Source organism: Cannabis sativa, chromosome 4 (assembly GCF_029168945.1).
Source record: "Cannabis sativa cultivar Pink pepper isolate KNU-18-1 chromosome 4, ASM2916894v1, whole genome shotgun sequence".
NCBI classification, from domain to species: Eukaryota; Viridiplantae; Streptophyta; class Magnoliopsida; order Rosales; family Cannabaceae; genus Cannabis; species Cannabis sativa.
The window spans coordinates 47,053,049-47,066,591 of NC_083604.1; positions in this window are offsets into that span (position 1 = coordinate 47,053,049).

Genomic DNA, 13,543 nt, shown 5'->3' on the forward strand with positions numbered 1-13,543 from the left:
AGGGGAGAGTCTAATAAAGACAAAAACTTACAAAATACTTATCCTTCGAGATCTTTATAGTGTTAAATGCTTCAACGAATAACCATCCATAAGGGGGACGAAGTCTAGCGTCTTGAGATTATATTGAAATAATTAACCATGTAGGACCAACAATAGAGATCGAATATGCTCAATATTTGAAAGAATTGTATTTTTATTTGATACTTATTTTACTCTATTTATTTCATTATATATATTTATTTTATTAAAATTACTTATTTAGATGAATCTAAATATAAATTTTAATTAAATATATATAAAATTATACCCTAGAAGATCTAAAAAATAAAAATTTATTTTCTATTCTTAGTATTAATTTTCCAATAAATATTATGACAATTAATTAATTTGAGTTGACCAAAAGTTAATTAAATAATCAATTTTCAACTCAAATTTAATTTTCTATATATATAAGTATGATAGAATTCAAAATCCAATGTATAAAAATTATTCATTTTCGAAATCTATTAAAATAAAATAAAATAAAACTAGAGAAACTATTCTAATTTATGTTTGTCTAAAATTAATAAATATATTAATTTTAAACTTAAATATAAATTTCCCATTTAATTAAATTTCTTTAGAAAAATATCAAATATTTAAGTGTCTTGAATAAAATCAACTTAAATATTAATTTTCTAATTTAATTAAATATATTTAGAAAAATACCAAAAAGTCTACCTAGAAAATATCTATATCTATATAATTCATAAACTAATTACTTATTTTCTAATTAATATATAATATATTTAATCTATTCATTTTAATAAAATCATTAATGAAAATTACTTGAATTCAAGTTGATCAAAAATTAATTAATAAATTAATTTTAAACTTAATCTAATTTTTAAAATTAAAAAATTTCAAAATATCTACATTTAAATTAAATGTATTTCGAAATATAAGTGGGAAATTATTATTAAAATAAAATAAAATATATTCTGAAAATTATTCTAATTTAAGTTAGTTTGAAATAGAAAAATTTCTAGCTTAAATATAATTTTCTATTTAATTTCATTTATTGAAATGGAAACAAATAATTAAGTATCTTAAATTAAATCAACTTAATTATTAATTTTAATTTAATATCTAAGAAAATATTCTAATTTAAGTTGGTATAAAATTAATTAAAAAATTAATTTTCAAATTAAATATATTTTCTAATTTAATTAAATTTCATGAAATAGAAATAAATAATTAAGTATCTTGAATAAAATCATCTTAGTTATTAATTCTATTTAATTTCTAAGAAAAAATATTCTAATTTAAGTTGGTCTAAAATTAATTAACAAATTTATTTTCAACTTAAATATATTTTTCTACTTAATTTAATATTAGAAAATATAAATTAGTTACTAAAAATTATTATCTAGAATCTTTTCTTTAAAGTAAGTGTGTTTTCTAAATCAATTTTAAAATAACCCAATGAAAAAATTAATTCCATTTATTTTAAAATTAATTATGTTGCTAACTCAATTTTAATTAGGTTAGACTAGTATAATTAGCCTAATACAATTATTTAAATAAGGCAAATGAGTCTTGACAATCAGGGTTGTTCATGTGAGGGAGGAATGGGTTCAGTATGTCGTACCCATTACTAATGGCCCCCTAACTCTCACACAAGGCCCAAAGGAGATGAGTTTAACCTTAAATTAAGTAATTGTTATTCATTGAATAAGTCCAATACTAATTGGGCCTAAATAAAACTATCAAAAGTGATAATTTATTTTAGCAACTTAGTCCATTTACCTATCTAGAAATAAATGGGCTTCCTATATGCATCTAAGCCCAAAAGCAAACATATAGGCTCACACAGGTCAAATTGATTTGAATGGGCCCTATCATGTTTCTAGGTTTACACAGATAAAAGAAATACAAAATTTACATGTTACTAATTATTTATAGGATATATTGACAATTGGACTATGATTAAAATTAGTTCATTGGATCTGTCAACAAGTTAATCATAGAAATTTAGATCAAATAAATAATAGGTTTGATAAAAAAAAAAATTGAATAAACAATTTAAATAAAATAAACACGATATCCATGTAACAAATTGTGAGTAAGATACATATTACTTATATAATTAAATCATTATTTAACTAACCGACTAAATTTTGAAAATTTAGGGTTGTTAAAACAACCTAAATATCTTTTCAAAAATTTTAAAAATTCAAAGTAATTTTCAAATATCTAGGTTTATTTAAATTATTTTATTAAATTAAATATCTAATAATATAAATAATTGAAAATAACAAAAAAAAAAAAGAAATTTTCAATGTCATTTTCTAATCTTATAATTTAATAAAATTAAAATAATAAAATAAACCAATTTTAAAATAGATATGGTTAGACAATTATTATTTTAAAAATAAATAATAATAATTATCCAAATTATATATCAAAATATCTCAAATTAAGCATTTTTCAAATTTCTACAAAAAAATTGTAGGTTATTTAAATATTTAAAATACGATTTATAATTTTTTGATAAGTAAAATGATATTAAATATCATTTTTCTAACTTATGATTTATAAAAATGTTAACGCAGATTTTCGTTAACGACTATGAGCCAATTTTTTAATAAATCAAGCACAGATATAAAGAAAATTATAACGATGACACCAAGATTTTTACGTGATTTTGCAGTTAACTCTGCATAGTCCATGAGTCTATCTTATTTAGATTTTTCTGATACAGAACCAAGGTTTTTTACAATCAATACACTCCTTTTTCTCTATATGATTTTTCGTCCCCTTTTCGTATTATCTGGCCCTATTTATAGTAATATAGGTGGGCAGTTAATTACATTTAAGTTCAAATCCCATAACAATATGCCCCGAATTTGTTGGCTTTCATTGCGCTCTACGTAAATAAATGCAGTTAATATTTAAAAATCACACAGCTGTAATTTAAACTATTTTTAAAGGGGGTCAACACTGACGTGGATTAGGACACGCTGCCAAATGTATCTTGGTGAGGCGTCTCGCCTAGTACATGAACAACTTGGTTTTGTTAGGTTTTATGCCCTAAATAAAACTCCATTTCAATGTAATCTATTTTATTCAACATCAATAAAGAAACAGAAGTATTTTTCATTCATTTCTGTATGTTTTGGTTCACTTTATCAATTGCTTGTCTATTTGATTTATAAATTCATCCTAAACCCTTTTCACATACTTGATCATGTTTATTGTGTTGTCATCACATTGGAAAGTAAACATGACTATGTGAATAAAGTTTCCTAGATTTATCAGACACAAGGTTTTACTGATATGATAATCTACAATAAGAGTTTACTTGTATTTGGAGAAATACTATGTTCTTTCCAGAACATTGGTTAAAGTAAAGCTCAGGTTGGATGCATGGAGTATGCATCGGAAGGGACCAATATTGAACTTTGACTTAGATTTAATTAAACTTACCGTAAAATCTATTCAAGTCAATATCGCCAAGTTGATCCTAGATCAAATGATCTTAATCCTGTTATGATTAGGCTCAATCTCAAGAGGCTATTCGTGTTCCTTGAATTGTTAGTTCAGCCTACTTTTAGGTCAGGGTGATATGTACTTTTTGGGTACACGGTAGTGCAATTGAGTGGGAGCGCTAGCATAAACATGAAATCTATAGCTTTTATCTGGCGAATAGTAAGCAAAGGATGATCTCCTTCGAGCTTGACCAAACGAAAATAAATGGTGGAGATCTCATTTCACATTAGCTGAAATATCATTTATACGGGGTCAAGTGTTTTAAGGATAAAATACATAGTATGGTGTTACGGTAATCTAATCCCTTTACTATGTAGATCATTCATATAGAGGATCATTGATCAAATTAGGATTATAACAATGAATAACTAATAATGTGTCTATATGGTGGAACATATAGAGCATTCTATATACTGAGAGTGCAATTCTAAGTTCTATGCGTGGATTCAACGAATAATTAATAAGTTAGTGAATTTTAGTGCTAAATTCTTGATCTACTTATTGGAAGCTCGGTTATATAGACCCATGGTCCCCGCACTAGTTGAGATAATATTGTTTGTAAGACTCATGTAATTGGTTTTGATTAATCAATTATAACTCACAAGTTAGACTATGTCTATTTGTGAAATTTTCACTAAGTAAGGGCAAAATTGTAAAGAAAGAGTTAATAGGGGCATATTTAATAAATATGATAAATGATAATATTATTAAATAATTATTTATAGTTATTAAATAGTTAGAATTGGCATTTAAATGGTTGAATTAGTAAATTGGCATTTTTGAGAAAATCAGATACAAAAGGTGTTAAAATTACAAAAAGCAAGGCCCAATCCACTAAGCCATGGCCGGCCACCTTTGTAGGCTTTTTAAGTTGATATTTTCATTATTTTAATGTCAAATAATTCAAACCTAACCCTAGTGGAATGCTATAAATAGATAGTGAAGGCTTTAAGAAAATTACACTTCACACTTTCTGAATCAGAAAAACCTGAGCCTCCTATCTCTCTTCCCGAGCCGCCACTCACTCTCTCTTTTCTTCCTTTGATTTTCGAACTTACCCTAGTGATTAGAGTGGTGCCCACACATAGCAAGCAATACCTCAATCATAGTGAGGAAGATCGTGAAGAAAGATCATCAGCAAAGGAGATTCAGCATCAAGGATTCAGAGAAAGAGATCCAAGTTCAGATCTTGATAATACTCTGCTACAGAAAGGATACAAGGGTTAGAGATCTGAACGTAAGGAGTCATTTAATTCCGCTGCACCCAATGTAAGGTTTCTTAAACTTTATATGTGTTTAATTTATCGTTTTAGAAAGTTCTTATTTAGGATGTTAATAAACATACTTGTGAGTAGATCTAAGATCCTGGTAAAATAAATTCCAACAACTGGCCTCACAGCCATGGTAATTGATTTACTTGCAAGAAATTTGGACTTTAAAACGATTGTTTGTTTGTTTTTGGATGGTAACATGTTGTATTGAGTGTTATTTGATGATTGATTGATGTTTGTGAATTTTCGTGAAAAATAATTGCGATTCTGTTTCTGGAATTATTTTTATTGGATAGTATGGAAAAAATTAAGCAAGTTACTTTTTTACAGAACTCAATTTCGATTTAATTTGAATTAGTTATGATTTTTTGAAGATTCGAAAAAATCGGGGTTGTGCTGAAATTTTCCTGCGATCGCGAAAACTGTCTGTACAGCTCACAATTTTTTTGTTTTTCTTCGATTTTTCATGCTTTTTCATGGAATTAACTTCCGATTTTTTGTGTAGTTCTATATTTATACTATTACTATTCCTAATTCAATTCTAATTATCATTTTGAATTAATTTAATATTTTTTTAAATTTTAATTCAAGATATTAGTGTAATTTGAATTTGAAAATAGTTAGTATCTATCTTTTTGCTTAATAATCTATCTTATTTTAAAATTTGATTATATCTTATCTTATTTTAAATTTAAAATAAGATAACTATAATCATGTAATTTTTAAATGATATAAGATATTTTGCTAATTTTTTTTAAATTTTGTTATTTTATTTATTTAAATTACATTTAAAATTTGAAAAAGATATTCATTTATCTTTTCTAATTTTTTATTTAATTTTTATTTATAAAATAACATTTAAAATTTAAAAGTAGTTAGCAAATTTTTTTTTGAAATGATATTTAGGTTGGTTGAAACCTAATTTTTCAAAATTGTAGGTTTAATTTTAAATTTAAATATTTAATTAAATTTCGAAATTTTTTTTATTTTTTCAATTTTTTTTTTAATTTTCGAAAATTTATTTTATTTAATTAATTATTTTTGAAATTAATTATTTAATTTAAAATTAAATAAATCCTACTTCCAACTATCCAACTAACCTTGTTACAGGAGTATGTGTTTTAGCTTGTGTGTAAGTTTTCAAAACCTATTATTACTTGATTGCAAATAGCCATGGTTACTTTTTGCCATATCTAATGATCTGATGGCTCCCTTGGTCAAGATAATAATTTGTAACAGGTATATTTACAATCTTCTTTCATCTGTGTATGACCTAGCTGTTGGGTTTTCTGCCCTAAATAAAACTCATTTCAATATAATCAGATTTACTTATTAATATAGATCAGAAATAACATTTAATGTTGCATGGTTCACATGATTTATTTCATGATTATATGTACATAATGTATAGATTCATCTGAAACCCTTTTCACATACTTGATCCTGTTTATTGTGCCGTCAACACATTGGAAAGTAAACATGACTATGTGAATAAAGTTTCCTAGATTTATCAGACACAGGGTTTTAATGATATGATAATCTACAACAGAGTTTACTTTCATTTGGAGAAGTGCTATGTTCTTTCCAGAGCATTGGTTAAAGTAAAGCTCAGGTTGGATGCATGGAGTATGCATCGGAAGGGATCGATATTGAACTTTGACTTAGATTTATTAAACTTACCGTAATATCTATTCAAGTCAATATCGCCTAGTTGATCCTAGATCAAATGTTCTTAATCCTGTTATGATTAGGCTCAATCTTGAAAGGCTATTCGTGTTCTTTGATTTGTTAGTTAAGCCTACTTTTAGGTCAGGGTGATACGTACATTTTGGGAACACGGTAGTGCAATTGAGTGGGAGCGCTAGCATAAACATGGAATCTATAGCTTCTATCTGACGAATAGTAAGCAAAGGATGATCTCCTTCGAGCTTGACCAAACGAACATAAATGGTGGAGTACTCATTTCACATAAGCTGAAATATCATTTATACGGGGTCAAGTGTTTTAAGGAATAAATACATTGTAGGGTGTAACGGTAATTTAATCCCTTTACAGTGTAGATCATTCATATAGAGGATCATTGATCACATTAGGATTATTACAATGGATAACTAATGATGTGTCTATATGGTGGAACATATAGAGCATTGTATATACTGAGAGTGCAATTCTAAGTTCTATGCGTGGATTCAACGAAGAATTAATAAGTTAGTGAATTTTAGTGCTAAATTCTTGATCTACTTATTGGAAGCTCGGTTATATAGACCCATGGTCCCCCCACTAGTTGAGATAATATTACTTGTAAGACTCATGTAATTGGTTTTGATTAATCAATTATAATTCTCAAATTAGACTATGTCTATTTGTGAATTTTTCACTAAGTAAGGGCGAAATTGTAAAGAAAGATTTTATAGGGGCATATTTGTTAATTATTATACTTTGTATGGTTCAATTAATAAATATGATAAATGACAATATTATTTAATAATTATTTATAGTTATTAAATAGTTATAATTGCCATTTAAATGGTTGAATTAGAAAATTGGCGTTTTTGAGAAAATCAGATGCAGAAAAGGTAAAACTGCAAAATTGCAAAAAGTGAGACCCAAATCCACTAGTATAGGGCCAGCCACTTTTGTAGGAAATTTAAACTGATATTTTCATTATTTTAATGCCAAATAATTCAAACCTAACCCTAGTGGAATGCTATAAATAGATAGTGAAGGCTTCAGGAAAATTACACTTAAATTTTCTATTTTTCCTTCAGAGAAAAAGCTGAGCCTTCTCTCTTCCTATCTGGCTGACCACTCCCTCTCTCTTTCTTCCCTCTCAAATTTCGAAATTCTTAGTGTATGAGTAGTGCCCACACACAGCAAGTGATACCTCAATCATAGTGAGGAAGATCGTGAAGAAAGACATTCAGCAAAAGGAGTTTCAGCATCAAAGATTCAGAGAAAGAGATCCAGGTTCAGATATTGATAATGCTCTGCTACAGAAAGGAATCAAGGGCTAGATATCTGAACGAAAGGAGTCATTTAATTCCGCTGCACCCAATGTAAGGTTTCCTAAACTTTATATGTGTTTATTTCATCGTTTTAGAAAGTTCATATTTAGGGTGTTAATAAACATACTTGTGAGTAGATCTAAGAACCTGGTAAAATAATTTCCAACAACTGGCCTCAGAGCCATGGTAATTGATTTACTTGCAAGAAATTTGGACTTTAAAACGATTGTTTGTATGTTCTTTGGATGGTATCATGTTGTATTGAGTGTTATTTAATGATTGATTGATGTTTGTGAAATTTTCGTGAAAAATAATTGCGATTTTATCTCTGGAATTATTTTTATTGGATAGTATGGAAAAAATTAAGCAAGTTAGCCTTTTACAGAACTTAATTTGGATTTTATTTGAATTAGTTATGATTTTTTGAAGATTTGAAAAAATCGGGGCTCTGCTGATATTTTCCTGCGATCGCAAATTTGTCCGTACAGTTTCGAATTTTTTCGTTTTTCTTCGATTTTTCATGCTTTTTCATGTAATTAACTTCCGATTTTTTGTATGGTTTTGTATATATACTATTACTATTCCTAATTCAATTCTAATTATCATTTTGAATTAATTTAATATTTTTTAAATTTAATTCAAGATATTAGTGTAATTTGAATTTGAATAGAATTAGTATCTATCTTCTTGCTTAAAAATCTATCTTATTTTTAAATTTAATTATATCTTATTTTTTTTTTAAATTTAAGGTCAGATTTTATAAGATATTTATAAAATATTTTAGGATATTTTTAAGATATCTTATCTTTTAAGATATTTTTAATTATATCTTATCTTTTAAGATATTTTTTTTTAAAAATTAAATCTTTTTAGATATTTTGACCTTATTTAAATTTAAAATAAGATATTTATAATCATGTAATTTTAAATAGATGTAAGATATTTTGCTAACTTTTAAATTTTGTTATTTTATTTATTTAAATTAAATTTAAAATCTGAAAAGATATTTCATTTATCTTTTCTAATTTTTATTTAATTTTTATTTTTAAAATAACATTTAAAATTTAAAAGTAGTTAGCAAATTTTTGAAATGATATTTAGGTTGGTTGAAACTTAATTTTTCAAAATTGTAGGTTTAATTTTAAATTTAATTTTTTTTTTTTAAAATTTTCGAATTTTTTTTATTATTTAATTAATTATTTTCGAAATTAAATATTTAATTTAAAATTAAATAAATCCTACATCCAACTATCCAGCTAACCTTGTTGCAGGAGTATGTGTTTTAGCTTATGTGTAAGTTTTCAAAACCTATTATTACTTGATTGCAAATAGCCATGGTTACTTTTTGCCAGATCTAATGATCTGATGGCTCCCTTGGTCAAGATAATAATTTGTAACAGGTATAATTTACAATCTTCTTTCATCTGTGTATGACCTAGCAACATGATAGGACCCATCCAAAGTGTGCCTGTGTGAGCCTATGTGTTTAATTTTATTATAGACACATATAGGTTGTTGTTGCTAAAATAAATTATCATAGTTCTTGATAGAATTTATTTAGGCCCATTTAGTTATTGGGCTTATTCAATTAATAACAGTTGTTCTTATTAAGGTTAAATTCCTCTCTTTTGGGCCTTGTGTGAGAGTTGGGAGCCATAGAAGTGGGTACGACATACTGAACCCAGCACCCCCTCACACAAACCACCCCAATTGTGAAGGCCCATTTGCCTGATTTGAATTACTGTACTAGGTTAATTACACTAGTTTAACCTAATTAAAATTGATTAGCAACATAATTAATTTCATTTATTTTGAAATTAATTTAGAAAATCATAGTTTAAAGAATTTTATATTCTAAGCTAAACTATATGTATTTTCTTGTATTTAATTAAATATAGAATTATAACCATCTAGATTCTTTCTGGAACTTAATTTAAATTTTTCATTAAATATTCCTATTTAAGTTGATATTTAGTTATCTTCAACTAACCAACTTAAATCTGAATATCTTTTGAATTCAAAATTTCAAATTTAAGTTGAGGAATTTTAGGCATTGGTTATTAAGATTCTTTAAATATTTTTTAAGTTAATATCTTTTCGAATATTAACTTAAAATGGAATATTTTCAAATTAAGTGGTTACAACTTAATTTTTGATATTTAATTAAATTTAAATTTGAAAAATATTTAAGTTCTAGATTTTTTCTAATACAACTTAAATTAGATATTTTTTCAAATTTTGTGGAAAAGATACTTAGTCAAATAAGATATTTTCTAGATAGTTATTTCTAGACTACTTATTATTTCTAATATTAAATAGGAAAATATTATAAATTGTGAAATTAATTATTTAATTAATTTTGGTACAATTTATTTTAAGTATATTTTTCCTAGTATTAAACTAGAAATTAATAATTAAGCCTTCTCTACACTTAATTATTTATTTCTTGAATTTAATACATTTAATTAATTTGAAAATTAAATATCTAAGTTGATTTTATCATCATACTTAAATATTTCATTTTCATGACATTTAATTAAATAGAAAATTATTTTTAGTTGAAATTTATTTTTTCAACTAAATTTAAATAATTTTCAAAATATATTTTTTCTTTATTTTATTAATCAATTTTCGAAATTGCATTTCTTAAATGCTAGAATTTCGAATTTTATCTTGAAAATAGATTAAGTTGTAAATTAATTATTTATTTTAATTAATTCTTGGATCAACTTAAATCAATGATTTTTTCATTTATTGATTAATTTAAAATAAATTGAATTAAAGTATATTATTAGAAATTGAATTAATTAGTCAAAGGAAAATCTAGATAGATGATATTTTTGCTTGAAGTATTTTTCTAATGTATTTAATTAAATAGAAAATTAATATTTAAGTTGATTTTCTTCATCATACTTAAATATTTGAAATTTTTCTTATATATTTAATTAAATAGGAAAATTATATTTTTTGTTGTAAATTAATTTTATTAATTAATTTTGGGCCAACATTAAATTAGAATAATTTTTCCAGGATTTATTTTTTATTTTAATATGCATTTTTCGAAAATTGTATTCTTATATACTTTAATTTTTTGAAATGCAATATATATATTTATAGAAAATTAAATTTGAGTTGTAAATTAATTAATATTAATTTTGTAACAACTTGAATTGAATATTTTTCTAAATATTTATTGGAAATTATTACTAAGATGGAAATAATTCATATTATTTCATATCCATCTAAGTAAAATTTATAAATATTAAATTAAAATTTATATTTAGAATTTTACATTCTAAATTGGAAATTTTAAATAAATATATATTTAAAATAAATAGATTAAATAAAGAGAATCAAAGAAAATACCACTCACTTTAAATAATGAGCTTGATTATTATTAAGACATTCGATCTCCATTGTGGGTTTTACACCGTGTTTGTTTTAGTGAGTAATCCTCCCTAATGGAGGAACGTTCATTAGCAATTTCGCACCGTTTAACCTCGCATGATAAGTAGTTTGTAAGTGTTTTGTATGGTATAGATCACCCTAATGGTGGCGACCATACTTGACTTGCAAATTATGAAACAATGGTGGAAGCTCATAAGATATAATTGCCTTGACTCTCGCCTAAACGGGACAACGCTGAATTCCAATCTTGATCGAATAAAAGGTTGCTAGAATGGTTATCATTTTAGATGAGCTGAAAACTCTATTCAATGGATGATGCTTTGACTCTCGCCTAAACGGGACACTGTATCAGTTTGTTGAAAACCTTGGAAATTATTTAGGATTGTAAGTTTTAGTATTTTCACTTGTCATTCCTACTTGCTATATGTTTATAATTTCTGAATTGTGTATGAATTTATATTGAACCATGTTATTTTCTGTTATTAAGTTGTAGTTTAATTTCGAATCTTCATTGTTGGTCTAACTTGGCTTGTTTATCTAATGAGATAAATCCCTAGTGGATTTTCACCATTAGACATACATAATAGTGTTAGATCTCGAAAGATAAATATTGTATATGCGACATCTAGCTGTTCATCAATTGATGACACCTTAGACTAGTATTTTTACGATATGAAACAAGAAGATTGTATAAATAAGATTACTTTGACTTTCGCTAATCGAAGCATCGTTGGATTCTTATTTTAAACGAAATTATCCTAATTCCTCTTAGCTTATTCATTTCGAATTAGCTTCAAAACATATCATTGGATGAATGGTCTATAAATCATTTCATGTCATTCTATATTTTCTCTTTAGAAATTAAATGACGCTTATGATTATAATCCCGAAATTCTATTCCCAATTGATATAAATCCTCAATCTTAGAAATCTCCTACTTGTATGGGCAAATCTGACTTGAGTTTGTATTAGTAGTGGTGGTCCAAGATAGAATTACTCATAATATTTGGTATAAATTTAAGTCTTTGACTTTAATTTTAGATTCCAAATAGAAATTTTCTTATATTTCTAATTCCAGAATACAATACAGTTACACTTTCTCAAGTGTTTAATATCCATCTTCTATTAATGGATTAAAACTGTATGGAATATGAGTTAGGTATTCTGTGACCAGGATCCACTTGCAGTATTCTAAGAACTCTTTGATGTAACTAAACCTATGTCATCAATAGACACTACCAGTTTATCTAAATCTATGGCATTTGTATCTTGTTCATAGTGGATTTGACAAGATCAATCTCTGCAAAGAGTTAATATGCCTATATCCACTGAAAGTAGTTCATCTCATTCGCAGATGGATGTACATTTAGGGGTGGATATGAGTTTTTCGTTGTATTCTTAAAACGATAACTCTAGATTATACCTTATGCTAAAAATTTGAAATGTTTGAAAAATTTCATTAATTTCTAGCAATGGTTAAACACCATTAAGATAAGTGGTTAAAGATCTTGCGAACTGATAGGGGTGGAGAAATAGTTAGTAGATATGCAGTTCAAAGATCATTAAATTGATTTTTGAATTATATCCAAACTTACCTCCCCAGAAATTTCGAGTTGCATGTTGATGATTAAGTACTAGTCGTTGCCTAAATCCTTCTATGGTAATACAATTTCAGAATGATGTAATGGTTGGGTACTTAATGTAAATCATTACTAGATTCATGGATGACCTAATCAAAATCTTAAGAAAAGCTAGAACTGTTAACCATGGTTTCTTAGCTATTCTAAGTGATTAGGGGTGGACCATCCCATTGTCAATAGATAAGAAAGTGTTTGTTCAAACAAATACTACTTTTCTAAGATAATGACTAAGCCTGAAAACAAGTAGCAAATAAAGGAGATATTTTTCTTGATTCCAAAAGTGTTCTATCATCTTATATAACATATGATGATCCCACTGCCTCTGTTGTCTTGTCACAACCGAAGAGGTTAATACCATTTTCTTAGACATAATTCACGGTACCTTGTCGTAGTGGGAGAGTTTCTAGGAACTCACCTTCTTATGACTTGGGAGACACTAGTGATTAAAATCCATTGTGAGTTTAAACAAGTAATGGATTGTCAAGATAAGAAACTAAGAAGAAAGCCAATAGAACTATGGTTTAATCCATTCACATGGAGTAACCTAAAGTTTTCTATTACAAGGACATAAAAGGAAATTTTCGTTTATAAGTCCATTCAATGGACTTAACAAACTTCCTGTTCCTAGTATTATAGGTTTGAGTTTATCTAAACCTATGGCTTATGGTATACCTGGTAATTACTTACT